Below are 17,534 nucleotides of genomic sequence, written 5' to 3'. Positions count from 1 at the left end.
CCAGTGTGTCTCAAATTGTCAATAGACCAGGCATGAAAAAAATGACCTATTTCTGTGGATGAGAGAAGCTGGATAGTACAGACAGTACATTTGGATCACTGTGGTGAAGAGCAGCACTTTGACCTTTTATGTGCTGCCTGTGTGCTGAGTTTCAAAGGTTTGGAGGTAGAGGCTTGTGTCTTCTTTTTGTTTTGTTTGGGGTTTTTTCCTTAAACTTTATGGCTGAGCATTCTTAACTTGTTTGAATTCCTATCATAGTCATGGTGTGGTCGTTGTAAAATTCATTTGTTAGCCTTTCAGAGGAAGGATGTGCATGCTTATTGTAAATTACATGCATCAAATTGATTTGAAATTGGACCATTAGTTACATTGATTTAAAGTGCCAGAAAATTGATCTAAATTTCATAATTTAAGAATGGAACTAGTTTCTCTTACTTACATGAGGATGATTTATTTAGAGACCAACTGGAGCATGAGTACTTGTATAATAAAGTAGATAATGGAGTGGCTGTAGTGCTGGGAAAGAAATAAAAGGGCTATCACAGTTTGTTCAGGGAATAATTTCATTGTAACCTATTAAAAATCAAACATACCTGAATATTTCTGGAATTCTTGTTAAAATGTGTTTCCACATATCATCACATTTTTATCAATTGCATTTCTTTCCTTTTTTAGTATGCTTTGAAGATCTGATTGGCAAGCATTATGGCTGTTTAATAAAAACTTCAAAATAAAGGCTTTTCCTGTATAATAAGTGGGAATGATATGCTAGTATATTAGATTTGGAAGATGCTGATTAGGAAAATTAGGAAGTTAGGTATACATGGAAAGTTTAAAAAGGTGTCAGATACTGAAATTCCCCGAGAAGTTGGGGAAAGTGTGTGAAAGTAAAATTTGAACTCTTTTTCTAAAGCATTACAACTGGTGGTAATATTCTGGGTAGACTGTGAATCCTGTGGTTAGTGAGTGGAGCCTGCAAATACAGTTAGGCTGTGTGAAAATGTACACTGTGTTTTGAATCAAACAAAGTGAAATTGCACTAACTTGGAGTACAACAGTCTGCAAGCAACTTAAATAGCAGATTACCAAGTGTAGGTGACGTTGGCAAAAACTCTTATGTTACAGAAAATTTTTAACCACTTGAGGCAGTTAATTCTGTTACCTTGGATTACTTTAATTAACGGCAAGAAGTGCATTCATTCATTCTTGTAAGTTGTGACCTCTGATCCACAGGGTGCTCTTAAACTTTAAGTGTTTTTTTCTACAACTGAATTTGAATGTCTTCATACTGAGCTTTTTCTTATTTGTCTTAGATTCTTAATGCTGCCAAGCACAGACCCAGGTTTGTGAAGGTGCCTTTGTTACGGGGGGCTCGTACCATGGTTAGTGCTGTGCCTTACTGAAGCCAGAGGTTTCCAAGGGCTGAGCTACCTGGCATCCTCTGTTAATGGTCATGGAAATGTGCAAGGGGAGCCTGAGAACCAGCAAATTCTGCTAAATATTTTCTTGGTGCTGAAGGGTACTGATGATGCATATATTTGAATTAACTTTGTATCAGTTTTTTTTATCATTTTGGTGTTTGATTTTGCCAAAATCATGTTTTTTACATGGGCTAATTCATTATTATCTTCAACAGAAAACTAGTTTTGTGTTTGTTTACTGTGAATGGATTTCCTAAGTGTGCAAAACCTAAATCAGAACATTATGATCAATTTTGGTTATTCCTGTTATGTTTCATTATAGTCTTAATACCTTCTATATGCAGAGAGCAATATTGGTGCTAAGGTTTGTGAATAAATTATGTATGTAATTAGATTACCTGTTAGCCTGTAAAAATATTTTGGAGGGACCAGTACAGAATTTGAGAGCAGAGGTGGGAAAAAAATGAAGACATTTTGTACCTTACTATGTTCAGGTTATTGAAAAAGCTAAGTACATTGACTCAGAAAATTCAGTTATATGTGTGGGTTGTCAGTCAAGTCTAAACCTGAAACAGTTTTTGAAAAAGATCAAGATGCACTAATTTTAACTTTTCCAAGTGAAGTTCAGCAGATACAATAAAAGAAATTATAAAAGCAAGTGGAAAGGGGAGGCAAAATAGTAGGTATAGAGACTGAATTTAGTTTCAATAATGAACAAATGCTGTAATTATCTATTATAGTAGGCAGGTAAGTCGGTTATGTTAATGTATGTGCTTAAATTTGATGTTAGTTTAGATTCTTTGTGAAAGATGGCAAGTAGTTAGATAAAAATATTTATATAAAAACAGTGGTAAGATGTTTTAATTTTGGTAGTGAATGAAGCAACCATTGAGAGATGGAGAGAACCTATGATTGTTCTTAAAGCTTTTTGATTCTTCTTTTGTTGTTAATTTACAAGAAAAAGTGTCAAGGTCTTACTTCTTAAAGTATTTTTTAAACTTTTATCTGTGAACTTGCCCACTGTCTGTTTCACTTTTCTTGCTTGATATTCATTTAAATATATAATAAAATTATTTGAAGCCACCCATATTTCTACTGATTGCCAAATTTGTTAATGGCCAAGAAGGTAAAAATTACTTCAAGATTTTGTTTATGTAGTAAATGGATCTTCAAAAAAACTGCATTCTAACTTGCAATGTGAGTGGTGCCATTAGTAATGAACATCATAGAGGGACCTGACAATGTATGAATTATTCACTGATAGATTATTATGTCTTTGTTGTTAGCATGCAAGATAATGAACATAATTACTGTGGCAGTGTACTCAGGGGAATGTGCAGTTCTTCCCTCTGTCTAGACCGGAGTTACCATCCAAAGGCGTTTTAAGCAAATATGGACGAGGTCTGGTAGCTGAGTTGCTGCTCTTATTTCCCTCTTTGCTTTAATAAATGCATATGCTTTGTAGACTTTAACCTTAAAGGTGTTTTGGGGGTTTTTTTGGGTGGATTTTGGTTTGTTTTTAATTTTTGAGAGATATAATCACCCTTCTGTTCTCCGTCTGGCAATATTTTGCATTGACTGAAAGGATTTGATGTTTAATTGTAGCAGCTTTGTAGATGTACCCTCTTCTGTTAGAATGGTCTATTATAGTAAATTAGTATGAACAGTCTAATTGCTTAGGAAATCCAGGGTAAAAGGTTAATCAGCAATTTAACTTTCTTTAAAAGACTTAGCTTGTTATGATTTACGTGTCTTGAAGAACTCTGCAGGCATTAGTTTGTATGCTCTCTAATCTGTCAGGATGTCCACCTGATCTTAACTTAAGCTTTCTTGATAAACCAAGTACTTCTATTTTCTGTTTTATATTATGATAACATAAATTATCTGTAATAAGCCATCCTAATTAATGTTGGTAAATCTAGAGCTCTGCTCCAATTACACACTAATCAATTATACACTAATTGAATTCTACTTAGCTTGATACAGTGCGTCATTAATCAGGTTCAGATTTAATACAACAGATTTACTGTATTAACCAAAAAATTGGTGCATTCAAGTAGGGGGAAATAAAGGAAGTCACTAGGCCAAACAGTGCACATAAATACTTTCTTATCAATAATGTGTTACAGAAGATTTAATTTTTTCCTGAGGGAAGTATAAATGAAACTAGTTCTTTGTGAACAGATTATTATTACGAGCTGAAACCACTGATAATATAATAGATTTAAGGAGATCATGGTGCTTGTACTGAATGTTATACCTAATTATCTAGTACAGGCAGTTGCCTCACTTCTAATGTTATTTAAATGATCAGTTATAAATTAAATATGTAAATTCTGCTCAGACTTCAGCCATATATAACTCTTCATAGGAGTTTAACCTATCTGCTCCCCTCACCAGTGTGACAAATATGTGTGCAAGGAGCTGTCTGCACACTCTCTTTTCCCTCTCCTTGTGTAAGGCCTAGGAATGGCTGAAATCTGCCACCTGAAGACTCTCTAGAAGTTTGAGTTGCAGGGTGCAGTTACCTTGAACAGTAAAAGGCCACACAAAGCTAATATGGTTTCCAAAAGGGCTCCCAAATAAAGATATTAAGCAGACCAATAGAAAATTCTTCCAAATGGAGGAGACAGCCCAGCTAACAAAACAAGGTCTGCAGATGAGATCACTTTAAAAACCTCTGTGCCTCTCAGAAATAGTTGAAGGGGAGTAAGAGAGTTGAACAGGTATTTCATAAAATACTAGGTAGGAATTAAATTGAATAATAAACAAAGTTAAAATTTCTTGTTCAGAGGACAGTATGCTAAGTTCTCATGTATGTTTGCTGGAGAAAAAAGCAGGAAGAGAATTAGGTTGAGAAAAATATTTTGGAAACCATTACTCAAAAACAGGAATAAGAGAACACATGGATAATGGTTGCTATCCTCAGGGCTGCTGTTATTGATAACATGCATGTTTGCAAAGAAGGGGGTTTGAAAAAATACCTTTTTGTGATTCTGCCTGTTCAGAAACAAACAAACAAAAAATGACCAGGACTTACTTTCTTTTGCTATATAAGCTCTTGGTTTGTCCACGTTCAGGATTTCTGCTGGTAACATGCATGCATTAAATTCTTAAATCTGGATGGTTTGCAATAAGGGCTCAGGAAAATATAGTTATTTGTCTTCTAAAATCTTAATTTGAGGTTTGTATGTGATGCCTTGATTGCCATTGCTGCTGCGTTTTCCTGTCCTAAAAGTTTAAAGCATATTAAAATAATCATGTGTTCAGATGAACAGCAGCTTCAATTCATTTTCAGATTTTCAGGTCAACCTTTTAGAGCTCTTCAGTTTGCACAGACTTGATTTAGCTTAATAATTTTGCCAGCAAGTCTGATTTTCTCTGTTGTAGGATCTAAAACTGAAAAAGGGGGTAAGAAAAGGTCTTTGAAACTTCTCTGAATATTAAATACTTCATGTCTTCAGGGTTTATCTTTGTCTGGCCATATCTTCTATTTTCATTTTGTGGATGTACTTGTTCTTTCTACAAGTTCAGTTAACAAGTATGTAGTTAATATTGGTTCTAGTAGCAATGTGATGATTGTATATGACAAACAAGGGTTTTTTTGGGGGGGTATTTTCAGTGTGGATGCCTCCTCATTATCTCTGAAAGTGATTTGAAGTAATTTGCCTTGTTTTACACTAAAACTGACCATCCACATTTATACATTTATTGCCTTTTTTTGCATTTATTGCCTTTTCCACTAAGGTGACAGCCAGCAGTATGATTGTCTTAAATTCTTTACTCTTGATAACAAGTGAGTATTTCCATGCCAGTGGTCTTTGACAATGTGATCAAACACTTTTTTTTATGCAGAACTGTTCAGAGCACAATATGAAATGGAAGGTGATTCTGAAATGACAAGATGTCCTTGTGCATAGAGCATCATACACTGTGGGAGATGGGATATGTGCATATGAATGAAAAGAGAGGGATTGAAAATTGTCCAGGTTCCTGTACAGCAGAACTAAAGACTCTCCTGGAAGATTGATTTCTGGTCTTCTGTGTAACTTTTCTAGTTTTCACGCAGGATTCTTTTCTCTTTTCCAAGTGTTTGACTCGTGATCTAAATATCTGCACACATACATACAATGTGTTTCATATATATGCACGTGGACATACTTCTTTGTGATTATTGGGGTTTTTAATCTGTAATATTACTTTCGCTTTTATTATTATTCTTGTATGAGTTAAAAGTCAGTAAAGTGATTTTTGAAGGCTGTATTGGTTACCTCTGTATCAACTACTTAGGTATTATTGAAGGATAGCATATTTCACAATTGTTTAGTTACTAGAATGCAGGCTTTAAATACAACTTGCATTTGGCTCTGTTTTGACAATAATAGTTAATACTGTATGGTTTTTGTTAAAGCACTGTTGAAAAAATATCTTATTGAGCTATTTGTGGTGTTTTTTAAAAAGATGTTTAAGATTTCACATTCAGTTTAACTGATCACAGATGAAACTGTAAATTAATACCTCATGAGTTTTATTGACTGCAGGGCATTGTTTGTGATTCAAAGCTGCTTTGTTCCTACTCAATAGAAAAAGCAAACAAATTAGAGTTCACTATGATATCAAACTACTTATTAAAACTGAAGACTCTGAATTTGAGTTTATTATTTGACTGTGACTTTTATTATAATCTGTTAAGATCATATTTTTAAAAGCCTAGGTTTTTAAGGATTTAAATAAAATATATACAATCGGTTTAATTGCTGGTCTTAATTCACCTTGGTTGAAATGTCATACTTCAAGGATTACATGGCATACAAAGTGAGAAAATGTAAGTTACATTGGTTCCACTTTTTTTTTTTTTTGACATGTTTCCATTGCTACTGACTTGTATATGGTCATGATACAAATAATGGCTCTGTTGCACAAAACCTTCAGTCATTCTTATCTAGAGAGAGGATAAATTTGTCTGTTTTTTCAACATCCTTTTTTTGTATTCTCTAATGGCAGAAAGCATTTGTACGGAGGCTTTTATACTTCTACTGTTTTTGCAGAATCAATGAATGAAAGTTGGAGATGGAAATAGTTTTGCACAATTTGAGATATTCTTACTATGCCACAAACTAAGGAGTTTCTGCTAGAAAAAGATTAACTTTTCCTGTGACCAGAGTGGCATATTCAAGGTTATAGGGGAGTCACCCACCATCTGTAGGTAGTGACACTATCTTTAAGCTTTCTACTCAATCATGTTCCCTGTGGATCATCTCACAAGGCCACCAAAAACTAAATTTGAAATTAGTTTGAATTTGGTACTATTGCTGTAGTGTGACAAACAGCAGCCAGCCTTGGGCATAAGAGCAAATGTGGTTTTGCTAGCAGTTCAGCCACATTTACATTAGTGTAATACACCCGAGTATTCTCAATAATAAAGCAGTGTGCAGTGGTGACCAAGGCTGCTTAAAACACATGAAGTGGCTCACATTCCTCTGCTTGATTTTATGTAATAATGTAGTTGTAGTCACATCCAGTCAGTTCAAAGGCTTCATTACTAGTATTTGAGATTAGAGGTAAGGACTGAGAAATACAGCAAGCATTACTAAATATTTGTGTTGAAGAGTCACAACTGTTCAGCTGTTCAGCTGTCCATATTCTTTCTAGACATTTCTTTTCTCCATTGAGCTCCATTATTTTCAATCTTTTCTTAAAAATTAGTTTGTGAATAAAATGTTATTATCAAATTAGTGGTAATTGTAAGACAGTTAATTACCAGGTGTTATGCACAGGTGTTAGGAAGGGGTCAGGAGAAGGGCCACTTCCTTCAACAATTTCAAGGTGAGGTTGGATGGGACTCTGAGCAACCTGATTTAGGTAAAGATGTCCCTACTTATTGCAAGGAACTTGAACTAGTTAACCCTTAAAGGTTTTCTCTAACCTAAGCTAGTCTATGATTTCACGGTCCATAATGTATTTCTGTACTTCATAAGAGAGATAAATTTTTTTGCAGGCCTAAGGGTAAGAAGGTAAGTTTCTTTCTCCTTCATTGCAGCCTTCTAGGGAGTGAAGGAAAATTATTTAATGCACATCTCCTATGATAAAATGCTGTCTTTTTAGAAATACTGTTCAGCAAAAGAGCTGGTGGGATTCTGTGCAACCTAACAGCTGACCATTAACTTCTTAATAAGAGCATGAAGGGTAACACAGGGTACCAAAGGTGTCCTGTTAGTGTTGTAGTGGCAGGGTGCCCACTGACAGGGTAAGTCAAAATTACTTTTTTCAGAGGAAAACTCAGGGTTGTCTTATTTGTGTCAAATATTTGTATTTTTCTTTTCAGTCTGTGAATTATTGTTCTACTGTGAAATTAGCCTTTTAAGTGCTGTTTGGAACATTGATTTTTGAAATTATTTAAGCAGTACTATCATCCCCTTGTAGCTTTGCTGTAAGTCGTGATTTTCTTTCTTTGTTCTGTTGGGTTGGTGTCCCTGTGCCTTGCCCTGCCCTCCCAGTTCATTGCATATGCTAATTTCACCCCCCAAAAGGTGACCCTCTGAGACTGTGCCTATGGAGTGAAGAGATGGACTGAATTGTCATAGGCTGTGGGATGAGTTATTTTTAGCTGTTGGCATTTCAGGCTGGAACACTTCATTCTGTCGTGCTTGTTAATGAGTCATCTGGAGAAAATGGGCTTGCTTTCAGAGAGGGTCTGTAGCAAATAATAATAGGCTAATCTCTGCAGGAGATACTCTGTCAAGTAACTAAAACTTCAGCTAGAAAATGTGCTGAAATGGAGACTAATCTCCCTGTAAGAATAAGCATGCACTCGCTATTATTATTATTGTATTATCATGTATATGAAAATCTCAGAAACTGGAAGATTTATGAAGAGCCTGGTAATGGTATAATAGTGAAACATTTTTGAGGAAGAAGGTTAATTGAAAACAGTCACCTTTTAGAGATAGAGAGGAAAATATAGTTGCTTCCTAATTCAGAACATCATATACTTTCTAAAATTTGAATGTTACCTAGTTCTAGAGGAATCTCCTGAAAAGATTGCAAAGTAGGGGGATTACTATAAAAAGCTTGTGCCTTTAAGAGAACTCCAAATTCATTAACATTATGTATTATTTTTAAGGATTAACTAGCATGTTTGCTTTTCTCCCTACTGAAGACTATATTTAATTTTTTTAACATTTCTGTGTGCAATTTGTAGTCTCTCCTTCAACTTCTTCCCTCAAGGTTTGAAGGTTTTGTGTTGATATAGTGTGGGAGGCTTTGTTTTGGAGATGAAAATATCAACACTTAAATAAAAAAAACTTAATGTAAGAGTAACTAATCAAAGCTGTTGATCTGGTCATTTTGTTTTTGTGTTACTGAAGTTCCAGGCTTTGGTAATGCAGATGATTAATTTGTTTTTAAAAGCACAAATATTTCGGTCCAACTGTTGAAAGACAGGATAAAAAAGACTCCCAAACACTATTTTCTAAGGGAATATTTTAAAGAATAACTTGAGGATCAAGTCTTTTGTCACCTTTGGTACTTCTAATGCCACTTGCCATCTGTACAGTTGTCTTATTTTGTTTACACATCTTCCTCTTGTAAAGCAAATTACACATCTGAAGATTTCATTCTTTTTTGGTGGAAAAAGGATGTTTCCTTTAGACCTAATAATTTTTACTCTACATTGATTATTTATCTGTTTGGGTTTCCTTTTGATTTATAAATGGAGTACTGAGATAAAAAAGAATATTTTCTCTTACCTTATTCAGATAAATATTTTTGCCTTATTAGTAGGTGTTGACCCTTCAGTGTATATTGTTTTAACTCATCTTCTCATGTTGCTGTGGTCACTCTAAATGCTTTAAACCAATCTAGTGTAGTGATTCTGATATTACCAGTGTGTGCTGCTCCTATTTAACCCACAAGGCTTGGGCTGGGTTAGTCAAGAGAAATTATTTGACATTTCAGAAATTTGACAAGTATTTACACTGTGGACAAGTGTGTTGGGGTCAAAACAGTTGAGAAACCTATAAATAAGCTTGTGTGAGTATCAGAGTCAGTTTAACTGCAGAAACATGGAAGTTTTTTCCGACTATCAGTAGGTGACTGTCTTAATGTATATTGAGGGCAGAGCTGTAGTGAGAAACAGGGAGGATAAAGAGAACTAAACAGGAAATATCTCTTGGTACTTACTGATTGTTGGGCTCAAAGCAGGGTTTTCTGCACTCATTATTTGTTCATGAGGAAAATTATTACAGTTCACTGCATGTTAATAGGAGCTTAGAGTGGATGCATACTGTCTTCTTGGTCTACTTATATTTCCTGATCTATTTTTAATGTTTGCCTTTGGTATAAATGTATTAACTGGCTACTAGTTTAAAGAATTTAAAATAACACAAGGGTTGAAGAAAAATAGATGGTTTAGCAATGTAGTTGCACTGCCATGAACCATTTATATTATTGTAACACAAAAAAAAGTGGTTCGGATTGTGGTTAACAACTGTCACCATTATCTTGGACTTCGTTTTAATAGGGAATATTACTTAGATTAAATGCTTCTTGATCTGAGTGATGCATGGAAACAATTAGTTTATAATTTGGTTTTGAAACAGTTCTCCAAAACTTTCTAATATCTTACTGGCTCTGAGTCAGAACCCAAACTTTGCACCTAACACGTTTTTTACAATTTTTATATAGTTACAGAGAAAAGTACAAACTGTAAAATTTTTGTAGTAAAACATTTCTGTCTACCATGTGTGAGTGTGCCTATGGATTTTTTTTGTGGGGCTTTTTTGTCAGTTCTTTACAGTTTGATATGATTTGTGCTACAGCTTTAGATAATCCAAATTGTAGCAAAGATACAGTCTAAGATCTCTTGATGGCTAAATGCTCTTAATATTAAAATATTCTTGGCAAATACTTTATTGAGTTAAACAAATTTTCACTTTGATGTGAGCTGGAGTTAGTTGATGCTTGTGAAACAGCAGTTTCAATTAGCATTCACTAAAGGTTTATTGACAGTTAACACCTGGTCTCTACTGTGCCAAGTGGGAAGCATCTATTGCATTCTCTTATATTTGCTGCATAATTAGGATTATGATCTCTAATTTGCTTTTAATTTTGTAAGTCTAGTCTTACTTTCAAAACCAGTTAGTGTTACTTTTGTTCCTGCATTTTTATTGTAGATCAAAGACACTGATGGTGAAAGGATTAAGTTCACCACTTTGTAATATGATAAACAACTTGCCCTTTCACTGTTTAGTTAGCAAGTAAATTTGGACATGAAAAATTTACTTGTAGGTCTCATAAAGCACGTATTCTTCCCATGCTACTTCTGAGAAGCAAACAGAAAATGACACAGTATTTTTAGAAGGAGTATTCTTGTACACAAGCCAGATGTTTACTGGGAACATCAGGAGCAAGTGTAAATGTAATGCTGCTGAGAAATAACAAAGGAAATGACCTTGTTCCTTCGTGCTCCAGAACAGACTTTGGTGCGTGCAAGGATGAAGAAGGTAAAGGCTACATCCTTTTCCCTGCCTGCAATGTCTTCTGATTCCTCTTGGCTGTGCATAAGGGCAGAGAGCTGTTTCTGCCTGTGGTGTTTTGCAACAAATACTATGGTGAAAATCCCTACATATATCCACAAAATGTTTGAGTCTTGCCTGTTGTTTTGGAAGGTCTTCCTTCAAAAAGACAGTGAGAGGAAAGCATCCAGTTGTAAATTACTGAAATGACAGAATTTCTTTATTAATAGTTCTTGATTACTGCCCTTATATGAAGCTTCTTAAAATATTTTGAATAGAAATTTAATAGAGGGAGGGATGTTATAGTAATTCTATATTATAAACAGATTTTAAGCTTTGAAATGGTGCTCTGTGTGTCTATAGTGTATGTATTTGTTGTGTTTAGAGACAGAATCAGAAATGTGATCTTTTAATAATCTAGTGGTATAGGTGGGGGGGTTGTGGGGTTTGCTTTTTGTTTTCATTTTTCTGCACCATTATAGAACATCAACAGAAAAACTTGCCTTGTGGCCGATACTTCTGAGTGTAATCATATATATTTTTGAGATAATGTGGAGGAAGATATCCAGATAATCTGGAATAAGGGGGGGCTTTTCAAGAATGCTTGCGTAAATTTGCCTCTGCTGAAAAAAAAATTGAGAAATTTCTTTAAATCATGATCTTAAGAGCTGATGTTTTAACCTTATATTTGAATGACTGTTACTTCTTCCATCTTGTTTCAATATGCCTAAATGCAAACACATGTGGAAAATGTTCTTTTGGCTTTTATCAAACTGACATTTAAGTGCATTTTTTTCAACCTCACTAACATTTGTGGTAAAATATTTCAAAGCTATGAATCTTGCAATTTGCCTATGCATTTTTTTCTTCTTTCATATATTAACATTTGGTACTCATAATCCTAACCTGGTTGGAATTACTGCCTTTTTTCATTTGGTGTTTGTTTGGATGAGGTGATTAGGAAAATACTTCATGTGAAATTCTAGTTTGCAGCAGTAAATGCTTCCATGAAGAGTCACCGTTCTGTGAACTTTAGTAAATAACGGAGAAAAATATGATGATCTGCTCTATTCAATTGTGACATTCCTATTCCCAACAAATTTAGCTTTCTGTTGTGTTATATGTCTGTGGTGCTAACCTGTCTGCAATACTTCCTTCTTAGCATGCTTCGTTCTTCCCCTTTACTCCCTCACCCCTTCCCAAGCTCTTTAATTCTGTGCCAAGCTAATAAGAAGAACTAGCTCTGCGTAAAGTCAGTCATTGCCAAGCAGCTGTTATGAAGTTTTCTCATGTACCTCTCTGATTGTACCTCATTTCAAACGGGGATTTTTGTTCTTTTGGGTTCAATTTTAAATAAGAGCAACCAATTATATCAGTATCTCAATCTTATTTTGTTGTATTTCAAAGAGTAGGGATGAAATTGTTCATATATGTAACTATCCTTTCTAGGGTTTGAACTTTGTACACCGAGTCCTTCAATTTAGGTAGAGAAATGAGGTGCACTATTTAGAGTTAAAAAATATGAGTGGCTCTTCTTTCTATCCACAGAATTAGTTCTAAAATATTCTCCCTTCTACTTCTGTTTAAAAATAATACTTTCTGATTTAATTATCATGTTTGAATCTCAAGGCTAGACATTTTCCTTAAATGTAAATTAGATTTTTCTCAGGATGAAATGATGAGGGTTTCAGCTTGCCTGCTAACACTGACCAGGGAAGGTTGTCTTTCAACAACATGTGCCCCATCTGCCTGGCGGTGTGGCTGCCTGCATTGTTCTGGCACTGGCCCAGGCTGTGATGAAACTGAGAATGTGACAGATGACAGGCTTGTCCAGATGTATGCATAACTACTTCTGCCATGCCCTGCAAAACAATCAGGATGCAGGTTTGGCATTATTTCGTTGTTTGTGTTGATTTTATTCCTTGAGGGTTTCCTTAAAAATTGAAATAATATTTGGTGTTGTTCTTGTAGTTTCACTGACCTTTTTTAGTATGATTAAAACAGGTTGTAAAATATGATTCTTGCTCTCTTACATACTTTCTTTTTTTAATTTATGGGGTGATTTCATAGGCAATTGGACACAGGTTACTTAAACTGAAGATTTAAGTAGATTTTTAAAAAAGTGCAATTAAAAGGATCAAACATCCAACTGTCACCGTATTAGTCTGGTTCTCCTCACAGCTGAACATTTAAAGCTATTGCCATGTCTTAATATGACTGCTTCTTGCCAGTAAAAAAAAATATCTGGCAAAGGTGTCAGAATCACCATTAATTATGATTTTTAATTAAAATCAAATTAAAATTCATCTACTACCTTAAAAATACCAAATCCACGTCTACCTCCCTCTCTTAGAGGTATCAACAATGGCTGCATCCCCAGCCCCAACATACCTGTAAAGAAAAAAGAGTTATAGACTTAAGTGCAGCTTGCAACCTTTTATTGATTATTTAAGAGGTATGTTACATCTTAGTGGTTTTGAAGATTTTTATAACACCAAACAAAATGTACAATCCACTGAAAATACTTCAGTGTTGTTATACGAAATAACCTGATTTTTGTCTTACATTCAGACTGTCATTACCTGGTTATCTGGCATTCAAAAGGGCAAAAATTAGTTTTCTCTCCTCTCTAGTTGCTTTTGGCAGGTGATTTTTTTATGTGTAGCTCCTGCTGATGTGTGTTATTGAGTACATCTTAGGTAATAAGCAGATATATCAAAAGATATCCAGGGCAACATACCCTGCTGAAAAACAAGAGATTACTGTTCTCTTTTTCTTCCAGGTAAGTAGTTTCTGACATATGCATCAGGAATGTTTTTTTCTGGTGCACTCTCAATGTAAGACTGGTATTCTGTGGCCATTTTACTCTTCAAAAAGGGTTTTTTTTTTTTTAGTTTAATATAAATTATGTCATAACACTTAACAGCATTACTTGAATTGCTTTAATTTTCTGTAGTGTAGCTCCACCGCCTTATGTTGCCAGCTTTTGGTTGTAGGGAATGTTTTATGTGCTTATTTTTCTTGTCAGTTTGATTTTTGGAACCATGGTGAGCCATACATGAGTGTATCTGTTGCTGTGTAACAAGAAGATAGTCCCAGCTCCAAACCCCTCAGATTTTGTGTATAAAGCAAGTTAGGAGAGACGGGTATTGATCCACGAGAGGATTGCCAGTTATTAGGCTGGAGTGTAGCCTCGGGAAATCACACAGCCTTGCTGATGACTTTTTTATGACATTATGGTGAAAGATAGTTTGAAGGAAGATTTAAAGTAGTTTTGCTAATAGTCATAGAAAATTCTAGTAACTGGACATTGGATGATATCATGGGTTAGTGAGAGAAAAGCTATTTTTGTTGACAGCTTTGTGCCCGGAGGCTGTTGTAAATCTGAATGTACCGAATGAAGGATGGTATGTTCAGTGCATAACACCGTGCAGGGCCTTGGAAATGCAGAGAAGTGAATTCTGCTTGTATTGACTGAAAAGGGGCTGTGAGAGAGCTGGGGTGAGAGGCAGGAGCTGGTCACAGGGGTAGCTGACACAGATGATCTTTGCAGGTGTCTGAAGGGATTAGATATTACAGCGAGTGCATTTTTCTCTGCAGTACAGTAAATCATGCTTTTTAAGAGGTGCTATGAGAAGGAATAGTGTAAGGTTTACACATAGTTTGGTAAGAGCACACAGAGAAAGTGACTGAATGGTCTGAGAGTCAAACAGGGTGGTGAAATTGTCAGCAGTGATATTTACTGGGGGGAAATTCTAACAGCTGTCTCCAGTTTGAGGTAATGGTATGGAATATGTAAGAAGAGTCTGTGCCTTCTAAAAATCAGCTTCCACCTCCTGTAAAGGAAGGAGGTGAATTTTGTTTAAAAAAAACCCCAAGCCAAACAGATTATATTCTCATTCTTGTTTGTGTTCTTTTGTGTAATAGCTTCTTCTACTACCACCTTATAATTTTTTTTAATAGCCATTAATTCTGTCAAAAGTGAGGCTAGTGAGCAGCCTCACCTTTCAGTATCAAGTTCAATTAGGAGTGCATTCTCTTTTGAAGAAGGGAAAAAAAGCAACTGTCAGAAGTGTTATTGCCTTTACTGTAACTGAGTAAAACATTAACATATCCCCTTTGGTCAGTGCTAGAGGTGATCAGCAGTATCACAGCTGAAAACATATGCTGCTGCAAATGCAGACTTATTTTTGTTAAAGTACGCTTTAATGTGGTGGACAAATTCATGGTACTAAAAATAGGGGGCCCTTTATGTGGTGCCGATTGTGGGATTTATTATTCTGTTATTTAAGGTAATGGTATGTTGCTAGGTCAGGAGAAGGGTCACGGTTCTCAGATACAGAACAGCCTTAGAGATACTCAGAAAAACCGGCAACTACAGAACATGAAGCAAAAATAATACTCTGTTGTGCTCATAAGGTTCTAATTTTCTTGAATTATCCTAAGTGTGATAACAGCTTAGTTCTGAAGCACACACAGCAGCTCTGTTCAGCATTCCCCAGCCTTGGAGCCGTTTCTGCAGTTGAACTTCTTTCCATCAAGGGGAGGGTTTTCTAAAAGCAAGCACCATGTTTCTGAGGCGTGCAGGGATGAGTCTTCTCTTTGCAGGTCAGGCAGGCAGCACACAGTGACAAAGTCTGTTCCCACACTGCCTGGGCCATCTGCCGGCATGGGGAAAAGTGTCCATCTGACTGCTCATCATAGATGAAAAACTATGAGCACTCTGAAATTTGAGGTCATTCTTGATGCAATTCAGTCTCTTGTGAATTAAACCAATAGAATTTATATAGTCCTTCTGATGAGTCATGGGAAATGACCAGCAAAATTTACCTTTCTTGCAGCTGTATGAACTCATTATGTTTTATATAACAGATATTTAGAGATGCTAAATTTGCCGTCTTGATTCAAAGAAAAGGAGTTATATGTTTTTATGTTCAATCTGAAATAGTATAACCATAATTTGTCTTAGTGTTTTAAGTAATTGTTAAGTGATTTGTTCAGATTATTTATTAGATTGCATAGCTGTCACGTTGAAATTTTTATAATACAGATGGTATTTTGTGGCAGTTTCCAATTTTTTTTCCTCCAAATTCAGATAGTGCCTATTTTATTTTTCACTTGAACTAGCAGATAACTATTTAAACATGTACTAACCTAGACACAGAGCTGCTTACCTAGGTGCTCAACTGAAGTATACTGTGTTTACAAGGTTAAACATGTCATTAAATAATGTAGACATGAAAACTTTTTGAAGTTCTTTTAGGTAAAAGAATTAAAATATCAATGTGCATGCTTATAGATATACAAAAATAACCATGTGACTTGTATAGTACATACTCAAATTGAGTGAAAAGGCAAAATGTCAATTAAATTAAAGAAAAAATATTGCCAAAATACTTAATTGGTTCATGATGGTTTTGTCTTTGCTTGAAAAGCAATTGTTAGGAGACCTGTTGAGTTTTGTTATTTTTTCCCACTTTCATCTACTTGCTATCATTTAAGGTTTCAATTCCTTGACTTAGAACTGGTGGATAATTAGTAGTGTGGGTAACTGTGAAAAGCATATGTAGTAATTTAGTTCTTGATTCTTTCTAATTGTCTGCCCATTGGTAGTTCACTAGGGGTAAGTAGCTCATTATTCAAACACTTTAAATTGAAAGTACTGTAGAAAGAAAAATGCTCATATTAATAAGATGGTATTGAAAATAAAAATATTTTAAACAAACAAGTCATTATTTGACAAATCTATCCCCAAAGCTGTTCACATGATGTAAGAAGATTGGGGTTGTGAGGAGGAGAAAAAGGGTGGGGTTGGTAGATAATATTCAACTTGCACTGTGATTGAAATAAAGATGTGTACTCCTTAAAAGGATGTTAAAGGTAAACACAATAAAATATATTGGAATACATCTAACAGGGCAAGCTTCGTTTGTTGAAGGTAAGGTTAATAGGCATTAAAGGCAAATGGATGCCATTAATTAGGGTAATGGGGGTAATTTTGAACCTCAAATCTGCAAACAAAGTTTACAGTAAACATTTTGACTTGCCTGAAGGAGTACTTCTGAGTCTAACACCTTCTGAGGTTGCTAATCCTGCTGTTTAATCCACTCATTTTCAAGTGTGCTTGGAATTTAAAGGCAGTATGATGCAGTATTTGTGCACAGGCTCCCTGCAGTCTCTGTAACTCCCTCCTTCCAGTTCCCTGTTCTAGAGCCTGTGACCAGAGAGCAGAGCAGACTGTTCCTGAGTGGTTTATACCCGCTGGTCAGAGCTGTGACACACATCCTAGACAACCAGCAGCACCCTACAGTCACTGGGTCTTAACCAGAAAGTGTGAGCTGAAATATGAGAGTAGATACTTCTGTTCAAAGTTCAAATATTTGTTTTAGTACTCAAACCTAATATACTACTGAATGTTGACAGAGAATTCTATATTTTCATAGTAGTATGGCTTGAAGGGTTTTGAAGTTCACCTGGAGACACCTTTTCTGTAACCAAGTTTTCTCACATACTGGTAGATTTGTTCATCAAAGTTCTTCACCTGTCAAAATATACTGTCTCATATGAAATCTTAAAATATAGTACTGTTGTTTTGGTT

The 17,534-nt window shown here is 35.3% G+C and overlaps 1 protein-coding gene across 2 annotated transcripts in view; it reads left to right on the top strand.

The window, feature by feature from the left end:
- ADK (adenosine kinase) overlaps window positions 1–17,534 on the top strand; it is a 270,375-nt gene that overhangs the window by 52,602 nt on the left and 200,239 nt on the right. The window lies entirely within an intron of this gene.

This window comes from Zosterops lateralis (assembly GCF_965231275.1).
Source record: "Zosterops lateralis genome assembly, chromosome: 8".
NCBI classification, from domain to species: Eukaryota; Metazoa; Chordata; class Aves; order Passeriformes; family Zosteropidae; genus Zosterops; species Zosterops lateralis.
This window is presented reverse-complemented; position numbering and strand designations above follow the sequence as displayed.